The 11,306-nt window shown below is 52.8% G+C and overlaps 1 long non-coding RNA gene across 1 annotated transcript; it reads left to right on the top strand.

The window, feature by feature from the left end:
* The first annotated feature begins 863 nt into the window (after window positions 1-863).
* On the top strand, window positions 864-2,520 carry LOC142830209 (uncharacterized). Its single transcript, XR_012905252.2, has 2 exons — window positions 864-1,343; window positions 1,946-2,520. It is a non-coding gene; the product is annotated as an uncharacterized LOC142830209 (long non-coding RNA).
* Window positions 2,521-11,306: the final 8,786 nt, after the last annotated feature.

The raw sequence follows: 11,306 nt of genomic DNA, 5'->3' as shown, positions 1-11,306 counted from the left end.
TGAAATAAATTCAAAATAGTGGAGCCCTTATTTTAAATTTGGTAAACCTCATTCTACGAGGAATAACACCAAATTCAAAATAGCCAACTTGAAATAAGTGATGTGTAGACACGTATTTTGAATTAGGGGGCCTCCAGCCCTTTGCCGGGAGCCTTGGTGGCCACTCTGGGCACATCCAGCCCCGGAGCCACAGTGCCTGTGCTAGTTGCAAGCCTGCCAGCACACAGCCAGCAAACTGTGCACGTGGCACAGCATGAGCCAGCCACCTGCTGCCACCCAGCCCTCCACCGCTCCCCAGGACCAGGCAGGCGCCTTCCTGGTCGAGTGCAGAGATCGTGGACCTCATTGAGGTTTGGGGGGAGGCCTCCAATGCCCACGATCTCTGCCCTAGGCACAGAAATGTGGTCATCTACAGCCGCATGGCTGCCAGCCTGGTCACCAGAGGCCACATGCGCTGCCAGGAGCAGGTGCGCAGCAAAATAAAAGAAATGCAGGAGGCCTATGCCAGGGCCTCCCAAGCAGGGGCTGACCTGGAGGCCTGCCCGCACTACGAGGCCCTGGCCCACATCCTGGGGGGTCAGATGGTCTGTGTCCCCCTGGTCGTCATCGGCCCTGGGGCAGAGGGCCCTGCCCCTGACACAGGGGAAGAGGAGGACGACGGCAGCCAGGAGCCTGCAAGGAGCGTGCCCTGCACCTAGGACCCCCAAGCAGAACCAGTCTGTCAGCAGCCTCATCTGAGGCTGGGGAGGCCTCCACATGTGAGTGACATCACGGTCCCCTTATGCGGGGCGGGGAGGGGGGAGAGGGAGCCCAGAGACCATGCGTGTTGGCCTTGACGACCACAGAGAAGATGGCAACCTGTGCATCTGCCGTGCCATCCAGGACATGTGGCCCCAGCTGGGTGCCATGCAGGGACCCTGGCCTGTTCCCCGCATGTGTCTATGCGTGAAGGCACATGACAGGCTCCTGACCCCGGGGAGAGACACTGCACACTGCCCTCCCTCGAGACTCCCTGTGACGGGGTGCGCCCGCCCCACACTCAGGGGGACCGAGGCGAGGGCCGGAGGAGTCCCTGGGGTGGGGGAAGCCGGCCCGTTGCGGGAAGCCGGGAGCTGGCCGCGGACTCATGGTCCAGTTCCACGGGACGCGGGGAGTACGGCGCGCCACCGGGGAATGCCCCAGGAGGAGGGGCTAGCGCGGCGCGGGTGGATGATGTCACAGGGGGTGTGACCCGGGTCGCAGGTGCAGTGACACCAGGATCTCTGCCGGCGCGGAGTTTAAAACAATGCCCGGCAGCCAGGAAGGGGAAATGGACGGCGAGGTGTGGGACACAGGAGGAGAGGGTGAGACAAGGGCCCCAGGAGGGAACTGGCCCCTAGGAGGGGCGGAGTAAGAGGCGGCCCAGGGCAGGGTCGCATAGCTCGTGAGTGGGTGTGTTTAGGGGCACTACCCCCATCCGCTAGGCAGGGATCAGCAGTCCCTGCCTTAGGGCCCTGGGTCAGGGTTTGGCGTGAGGGAGGGCCCGAACCTCCCTACTCCACCTGTTCGGGCGTAGCGAAGCACATCTGGGAGACCAGCTGCCTAGGTCAAAGGTGAAAGTAGCGTGACTCCAGGACCGGGGGGGGGGGGGGCGAGGCATGGGACTATTTTGGGGGTGCTTAGCCATAAGAAGTACACAAGAAAGAGGGTGACGGGAACCCACCAATTGCAGGGGTAGCGTGATCCTTCTACACACCCCCTCTACACAGATGCAGGCACATCTTCTCCCCTCACACACCACACTATGGGCACACAGGGGCTGGGTGCAGTCCTGGGCCAGCTCTCACACCAGGGATAGCAGGACATGATGGTGCAGAGAACTGCCGTCCTCGCCTTGCAGAGGGGGGCTGGACTTCATCCACTGTGACCCCAGGGAGAACTGACCACTTCTCTTGTTTCACCGCAGCCACAGCACCTGCGAGTGCAGGACGCACCACCCCGCCTGCAACAGCCACCTGCACCCGGGCCAGCAGGTGAACCCACAACCAGGAGGAGTTCCAGAGGCAGCAGGTGCGGTTACAGGGACGGCAGGTCCACAGCCAGGAGCAGTGGGTTCAAGAGGACCTGCAGCTGCAGCAGGAGAGCGTGCGGGAGCTGCAGGAGCAGGGCTGTGCCCTCCACGAGCACCTGCAGGCCCTGGCGGACCGATTGCTGCCTCCTGCTGCTCCAGCCCCTGCGGCCGCCTCAGCTATCCTGCCTCCTCCCACCCCTGCTCTCCCTCCCACTTCTCCCGCCCCCCCATCCCTCCTGCCGCACCCTCCACACCCACTTCCCCCCAGGAATGCCGAGATCCCCGCACCGGCAGTGCTGCGAGACAGGAGGGCTGGCATGACCCCCAATCCTGAGCTTCCCCTCCCACTTCCTCCCCTTGCTCCCCCTTCCCGCTCCCTCCTCCCAGGTTTCCCCCCTCCCCTCTCCTGCCCTCATTCCTACTCTCCCTCCTCCCCGGTTATGTTACATAAAGAGAGTTTTTTGTGGCAACACAGGTGTTTTTATTGTATAACAGGAAGGGGGTTAGGGAGGGGAAAAGGGAAGGAGGTGCGGGTGGAATGTAAGGCACAAGGCCCCAGTGGGGCACGCCAGGGAGACTTCAGTCCTTGTCCATCTGGAAGCTCTCCCACAGGGCTTCTCAGATGTGCACAGCCCCCGGAATGGCCTCCTGGCTGGCAGCCGTGTGTACTGGCCAGCCAGGCGGTCAGCCTCTGCCATCCAGGCTGACAGGAAAGCCTCCCCCTTCCTCTCACATAAATTGTGGAGCACACAGCACGCTGCCACCACATGCGGAATATTGTGCTGGGAGAGGTCAAGGCGATTGAGGAGGCACCTATATTGTGCTTTCAGTCGGCCGAAGGCCCCACGACCACAATGTGGGCCCTGCTGAGCCTGGCATTGAAGGCCTGTTGGGAGGGACTGAGGTGTCCCGTGTAGGGCTTCATCAGCCAGGACTGTAGGGGGTAGGGCGCATCGCCCAGCAGGCACACTGGCATGCTCACGTCCCCGACCCTGATGTGGTGGTCGGGGAAGAAAGTCCCGGCATGCAGCCTCTGGCACATGGAGGAGCTGCGGTACACCCAAGACTCCCCTGGCCCTTCTGGGGAATCATCCCCCCCGGGATCCCCAGGACACCAAGCCCCAGGCGCCCTCCTGGTCAGAGCCGGAGATAAAAGCCCTCCTGGGTCTCTGGGCTGAGGAGTCCCCCCTCCAGGCCATGCACTCCACAGACAGGTGGAATGCAGACATCTATGCCCGAATGGCAGAAGAGCTGGCCAGATAAGGCCACCACCCCCACACACTGGAGCAGGTCCAAGCCAAAGTGAAGGAGCTGAGGCCGGGGTATGTCCGGGCCTGTCAGCGCAGCTCCTGCTCTGGGGAAAGGCCGCACTCCTGTGAGTACTATGAGGACCTGGACAGGATCCTGGGGGCAGGGGAACCTCTGCCTCCTGAGTGGCTCGTGGAGTCTGGGCTGGAGACCCCGGTTCTACAGCGGCCGGAACACCTGCTGGGGGACCAGGAGCTCCAGGAGGAGGAAGAAGAGGAGGAAGACAACAGCCAGAGCACCCGGGAGCCAGGCACCCAGACACAGGAGGCCTCCCAGACCACCTCGGACCCCAGGGAGGGACCATTAGATGAGTGCTGTGAGGGTCCAACACACACAGGGCAGGGCAGGCGGGAGCAAAGGGGACGGTGCAGTGCTGTGACATGTCACGCTGAGCACGGCCTGGGGGGAGGGAGGGGACACACCCATGGCTGCCCTCAGGGAGGGCTGTGCTACCCCCCTGCACCCACATGGCTGCTAGGCACCGCTTGTTCCTGCAGGCAAGGATGCCACATGCAGGCATGGGCTGGAGACACTGGGTTTGCCTCACAGCTGCAGGCCACTCTGTGGGAACCCCAACCATGGCCCGACACCGTGGCAGGGTGAGGCTGAGGGGGCTTCTACCTCTGCCAGCCCATCCCCAATTCCCTGTGTCTGGTCCTGACTGCCCCCTGGACTGTCCCCTGAGAGTGACGTACCTCCATCAAGACGGCCCCAACGGTCGACTTCCTCGCGCCAAACTGATGCCCCACGGAGTGGTAGCTGTCGGGGGTGGCCAGCTTCCAGAGCGCAATGGCGATGCGCTTCTCCAGGGGGATGGCAGGCCACAAGCGGGTGTCCTGGTGTTGCAGGGCAGGAGTGAGCCAGGCACAGAACTCCCGGAAGGTGGCCTTCCGCATCCAGAAGTTTCTGAGCCACTGATCATCACCCACTGCTGCAGCACTAGCCGGTCCCACTGGTGTCCAGCCGCCAAACCCACCTCTCCAGGAAAAAGTTGGGGGGCGAGGGCAGCAGGGCTGCAGCTGGATCCTGAGTGAGGGGCTCAAAGCTGGGCTCAGGATGCAGCTCTGCTGCCAAGGTCATGATGCTCTCCTGAGCACGCAGCAGAGCTTCCAGCAGCACGGTGGGGGCCAGCGCCTGCCCCGTGGCCGCTCAGGCTCCATGCCCAAAAACGCCAAAATAACACACAAAGAAACAAACAAACACAAGAACAAAAATACAAACAAAAAACAAAAAAGTCAAAACCCAAGCAAGCAAACAGACAAACCAGATAATACACAGCTGTGGTGTCCGACAAAGCAAGGCAACCAGAGCCAGGAAACCTGCAGCAGCTTTGCTTTCCCTGGAAAGGTTGGCAAGCTAGAAGCAGGAGCAGAGGAACCGCTGTCCAGGAGTATCCCTTTAAGCACGCATCTCTGCAGAGAGCATGCAGCGGTGCCTGGGCGTTATGGCTGCCCCTGTGACCTTTCAGAAGCACTTCTGGGTGCCTTCTTCTGTCCACAGAGCGTCCCGCAGTCTGGACGCTCTTTGTCAACAAAGTGATGTTGTCTGGATGCTCTATGTCGACATAAGTTTTGTTGACAGATGCTGTCGACGTAAGCCTGTAGTCTAGACATACCCACAGTGACAGAGGTAAGGCTCAGCCCCTGAAGGTCTGTACTGCTGTTATCCCTGTAGTACAAACCCAAGTCAGCTGACTGAGACTCAGTGTTGTGAGGTGATTTATTTGTTTTTTGCAGTCTATATGTATCCTTAGTTCTTAGTATCCTGGGCCTTTTAATGCTGCATTTGAGAAGCGAACACGTCTGTTGCAGTATGTTCAGGAACCTCATATGAAATTTCCTTCATCAGAATGCCCCTGATCAGTCTCTGGACACTGTATTTTAGCCATGGCATTGCCTGCTTGAATTCCCTTGCACTAGCCTGGGAGCACCTGCAGATCATCTTCCTTTTCATGCATGCAAGGCAGCACAGCGACAGCTTGCCTCCCCCTGTCAGTGTCATCCTACTCTGGCTGTAAAGGCATGAAAACACTTGAGTCATCAAGAAGAAAGGCTCCGCTCTCTTCCTTTTGGCGCAAAAGCTCAAATTTGACACTTTTTCTCTTTTTGATGACACTTTAATTTTACATCTGTCTGTGTTGGCAGAGATTTACTGAAAGGTATCTGGTAAAACCAGTGTGCTTAGCCACTCAGTTAAATGTCATTCCTTTCCCTCACTGTGATTACTGGGCCAGCCCAGCCTTCGCATTCCTACTCAGGAGATTTAGGATCAATTCCTAGGTCTGACCCAGGCTTCCTGTCTGACCTCAGTTATCGCTCTGTGCCTCAGTTCTCCATCTGTAAAAAAGAGAGAATGTTCCCTTCTCCACCTTTTCTCTCTCTTGGCTGTTTAGGATGGAGAAGTTAGACATCTAAATTGCTGAATTGCAATGGCCTTTGGACACTTAATTTTCATAGGTTCCTTTGGAAACACCAGCCTTAGATAGAGAGCTCTTCGGGACTGCCTTTTGCTGTTCATACAGCATACAGCACCTCACACAATGGAGCTCTGCTCCTGGGTTGGGCCTCTTGGTGCTATTGGAATAAATAAATGATAATAATAATCATCATCGTCATCTGAAAGCATCACTCTGAAGTTCAGGTGTATCATTGTGCCAAATGTACAGCTCTCTGCACGTTGCCAGTTTCACAGTGATCTATTTGTAGGGGGCAGCAAGTGAAATTCCTCCTTTATGAAGTTTCTGTACCCTGGCTCTCAATGTTCAACACACTCTCCACCAATGCATTTTCTCTCTTGCTATATATTTTTCTGTCTCATGGATTTGCTAAATATAATACGACACCTGCTTTACCTTGGTTCACAGCTTCAAGTCCTCCCCCGCTCTAGAAATTTCATTTTGCAAATAAATCATTGATCTCATAGCACACTGAATCCTGTCTGTGAAGTGAAAATGTTGTAATCTCCTGTCCCTTCCAATCCATTCAGTGTTGCTGGGATGTGTGCATGCTATACCAGCTGTTTCCTATAGAACTGCCACATCTGGCACCTCACAAAACTATGTTTCCCCAATAGAGTTACAGCAACCAAGCAGTTAATAATTTTCATGACTGTGCAAAGGCTGATAACTCAGTGCTAATGATTTTGTCTGCTTTCACTAATTCTGTTTTTGGGTCAATTTGCATCTGCTTTGAAGCTGTCATGTGTACAATACAATTTCAATACATCAACAGACTTTCACATCAAAGCTATAATAATTACAACCAGTTAATAATTCTCCTTCCACAGAGTTTTCCTCCAGTGTTCATTAAATAAAAAGTTCCCTTGGAACTTGCAGTCTAACTGTATTTGCTGACCTGTAGTATGGCCCATCATTTATTTGTACAGGTTGGACCTCCCTTGTCTGAAACGCTAGGGACCTGACTGGTCCACAATGAAAGAATTTGGCAGATCAGAGGAGGTTGCCTGCCACCAGCCTCCCAGGATACTTCCCTTCCCTCTGGCTGACTCCGCTCCAGCCCCGCTGCCACTGGGCTCCAGCCCTGCTGCTATAGGGCTTGGGCTCGGCCCACTGCTGCCAGCCAGCTGGGGCTTTCTGGGGATGGAGCTCCCAAGCTGCCACAGCCCCGCTTTTGCCCCACCTGGCCAAGGCTTCTCTGGGATGAGCCTCTGCAACTGCCCCACTTCTGTCCCGCCCAGGACTTCTCAGGGACTAGGCTTTGTGCTACCCTGCTGCTGTCATGCTGGGATGGGGCTCACAGAGACTGCCCTTACCAGTCCACTGCTGCCCTGCCAGGACAGTGCTATCTGGGGACAGGGCGCACCAGTCTGATTGTGGGATTCCCTGACTGGTTCATGTTCCCAGCACCGGGACTCTCTGGTCCAGAAACATCAGTGATCCTGCCAGACCACAGATGTTGCCAGAGCACAGAGTCCTGGATTTAAGAGGTTCAACCTGTTTAATAGTCTGGGTTTGGCAGCACCTGGAGCTTTTCAAATCAAATTATTCAATTAGGGCATGTCTGCACTACATTCTTATTGTGAAATAAGCAGTTTTGGAATAAAAACTCAAATAGCTTATTTCGAAATAGCATGTCTGCACTACAAATGTCCATCAAAACAGCGCTGAGCTATTCTGAAATATAGCATCCACATGGATTGCATTTTAAGTCACTCCAGACAGGGCATCAGGACAGCAGCCACTTCCTGGAGCCACTGCCTGAGGCTATCTGAGGCTTGTGCTTAAAGGGACCCCCCCTGTAAAGTTGTGTCTCAGGTTCTTCACCTTTGCCTACCTCCTTGAGGGATGGCAAACTCCTCTCACTATGTGCTCTGGTTGCCCTTGCAGACACCACAGCACTTCTGCCATGGAGCCGGACTGGCTGGAAAGCAGTCGACAGCTCTTGGACCTGCTGATGCACCTCCAGGTGCAGTTACTGCAGGCTGCCCTCGTGGCTCTGTAGGAACAGGACCCGCCACTCCCTGCAGGTGTACCTCTCTCCATGTGCTGTCCTCTCTCCATGTGCTGCTCATGCAGTACAGCCCCTCCCGCCCCTCCCTGCACACTGTGCACTGCTGCTTCTGGCGATGGGACACCAGTTCTGACTGGTGGGACTGGATTGTCATGGAGCAGTGGGATGACCAACAGTGGCTCCAGAATTTCTACATGCAGAAGGACACCTTCCTGGAGCTGCGCGAGTGGCTTGCCCCTGCTGTCAGGTGACAGGACACCCACATGAGACCCGCCATCCCCCTCAGAAGCTTGCCACGCCAGACAGCTATCACTCTGCAGGAACCAGTATAGTGTGGGGAGATCAACTGTTGGGGCCATGGTCTCTCTATGAGGTATGGCACTCTCACGCTATTGTACCAGGAGGGTGGTGAACTGCTGGAATGGGGTTCTCTAGGGAGGCGGGGGAAGTGGAAACTTTGCCCTTGTGTTTTTATTCAGTCCTGCCTTCCCAAAGCCCTGCCAGGGGATGGGGTAAGTAGGGGTTGGTCCTGGTGTGGGGGAAGGGAGTGATGGCTGCTGGTGTGTGGCATAGGACTAGCAGGGCCCTTTTCCCTGTGGCTGCAGCTTTAAGGGTTTCGGGGGAAGGGAAACTATAGACAGAGGGGCCAGCAGGGCACCCATGGGAAGACCTGGAAGCCACTTATTTTGAAATAACCACAGCTGTGCTGTCTACACACACCCTATTTAGAAATAACTATTTCAAAATGGGTGTTATTCCTCGGGAAATGAGGGTTACTGATTTCAGAACAAGAAGCCCGTTATTTTGAAATTTTTCCAAAATAACAGGCTTGCTGTGTAGGTGCTCACCTTGTTATTTCGAAATAATGCTGATGTGTAGACATGCCCTTAGACACAGTCACTGGCTGCACTTCTTGAATCAGGAGACCAGCACCCATTAATGTAGCATTTGTTGTTTAGGCAGATGCTTAACTAAGATAAAGGAGCCTGTTTTGGGCATGAACTGGTTATAGTCACTAAAATACCAGAAACAGAGAGATATCACTTAGAAGTAAATAGCAGCAAACTTGCACTTGGTATGCCCTTTTTTGTTCCTTAACTAGAAACCTGATTTTTGTAAGCAGATGTTAAAAAACAGCAGAAAGAAGAAATCTTCAGCTTAAAAAATGTCTGGAAGCTCAGTGAATTTAGCAGCACTTATGATAAAACACCAGCAGTAGAATTCCTCCTCCTCCTCCTCCTCCAGAATCAGCAGTATTTCTCACTGTTAACTACCTTTATTATCTAAATGCCTGCCCACATGCGTCATTGAATGACTCACATAAGCAAAAGACTTGGTGGAGTTTTATGAGGAGTCCACACTGAGAAAAACCCTGTTACAATAATTTCAATATCTGTGCTACGGGGGGAAGAAAGGTAAAGGCAGGAGGAATTTTCAATAGAAAGGTGTTTTAGAAAATCAGATTGTTGGGTTTGGTGTACTCACTGTATTTCAGCATGCAGTTACAAAATGGCATAATAAAGGCTAATGCAGGCTGCAGTATGGCAGCATTTTTACCTCCTAGTAAGAAAAATTCACCATCAAGGACTTGCTCCAGCCCACTGTTGTCACAGTTTTGCCATCAACTTCAGTATAAACAAAACCGGTCTCTAAACACTTATCTGTAGTGCAAGGGATCTGAGATCTTATCTAACAACCCTTTTTTTTATTACTAATTATTTTTATTAAGATTGGGAGCATATTTTAAAAAGATATTTAGGTATGAAGTGGGATTTTCAATATCACCTAAATCCCATTAGACATCTATCTGAATATTTAGATACCTACACACCTTTAGAAATCTAGTCCGTAAGGCCTAGAGGCCCCAGCAGAGATTAGAGCCCCATTGTGCTAGTCTATGCAAATAGTTCTATTGAATTATTAAAATCACATATAGTAAATAACAATATATGTGAATAAAGGTTTGCAAGCCTAGGTCAATTCTAGTGGTAAATTGGAATGGTGATTTAGCAAGTTGAATTTGCTTCTTTTTTTTACAATTATAGTAGCTTCAGATTAAGACAGAATCTTTTACAAATGTAATGAGAAATTGTTCCACTGGTTGACTGAAGGATTAAGTGATTCAAACAACCTCTTTCTAACAAAATGCTTTGCTCAATTTTGAATGTGGGACACTTGCATCCTCCCCGCTTTAAACTAGGTTCGTGGGGGGACGGTGACCAAAACCCTGAGGGGAGTGGGAAAGTCGGATACCGAGAAGAAATGCAGAGAGGAATGAGCAAGAAAGGAGGACCCCTGTTTCGAATGGAGAAGATAGGGCAATCAACTGGTTACCTGAAGTGTTTGTACACTAATGCAAGAAGCCTGGGCAACAAACAGGAAGAACTGGAGGCCCTGGTCCACACCAAAAAATATGATTTAATTGGGATAACAGAGACTTGGTGGGATGACTCTCATGACTGGAGCGCTGTCATGGAAGGGTATAGACTGTTCAGGAACAACAGGCAGGGGAGAAAAGGAGGAGGAGTTGCACTATATGTAAGAGAGCACTACGATTGCTCTGAACTCCAGTATAAAGAGGGAGAAAAACCTGTTGAAAGTCTATGGGTTAAGTTTAGGAGCAAACAACAGCAGTGATGTTGTGGTTGGTGTCTGCTACAGGCCACCGAATCAGGTGGATGAGGTAGATGAGGCTTTCTTTGGACAACTGAGCGAAGCTTCCAGATCGCAGGCCCTGGTTCTCCTGGGGGACTTTAATCACCCTGGGTATGTCTACACTACCCCGCTAGTTCGAACTAGCGGGGTAGTGTAGACATACCCCCTGACATCTGCTGGGGGACCAATACAGCAGTACACAGGCAATCCATGAAGTTTTTGGAGAATATTGGGGATAACTTCTTGACATAAGTGCTGAAGGATCCGACCAGGGGCCGTGCACAGCTTGACCTTCTGCTCACAAACAGGGAGAAACTAATAGGGGAAGTGAAGGTGGGTGACAACCTGGGAAGCAGTGATCATGAGATGGTAGATTTCAGGATCCTGACCAAAGGAAGAAAAGAGAGTAGTAAAATACACACCTTGGACTTCAAAAAAGCAGATTTTGACTCCCTCAGAGATCTGATGGGCAGAATCCCCTGGGATGCTAACATGAAGGGGAAAAGGAGTCCAGGACAACTGGCAGTATTTTAAAGAAGCCTTATTGAAGGCACAGAAAGAAACCATCCCGACACGTAGCAAGAGAGGCAAACATGGTAGGAGACTGGATTGGCTTACAGGGGAAATCCTTGGTGAACTTAAGCACAAAAAGGAAGCTTACAAAAAGTGGAAACTTGGTCAAATGACCAGGGAGGAGTTTAAAGGTATAGCTCGAGAATGCCGGGGGGTTATCAGGAAGGCGAAAGCGCAAATGGAATTGTGACTGGCTAAGGATGTGAAGGATAACAAGAAAGGTTTCTACAGGCATGTTAACAAGAAGAAGG

Source organism: Pelodiscus sinensis, chromosome 7 (assembly GCF_052426305.1).
Source record: "Pelodiscus sinensis isolate ZL-2025 chromosome 7, ASM5242630v1, whole genome shotgun sequence".
Taxonomy (NCBI): domain Eukaryota; kingdom Metazoa; phylum Chordata; order Testudines; family Trionychidae; genus Pelodiscus; species Pelodiscus sinensis.
This window is presented reverse-complemented; position numbering and strand designations above follow the sequence as displayed.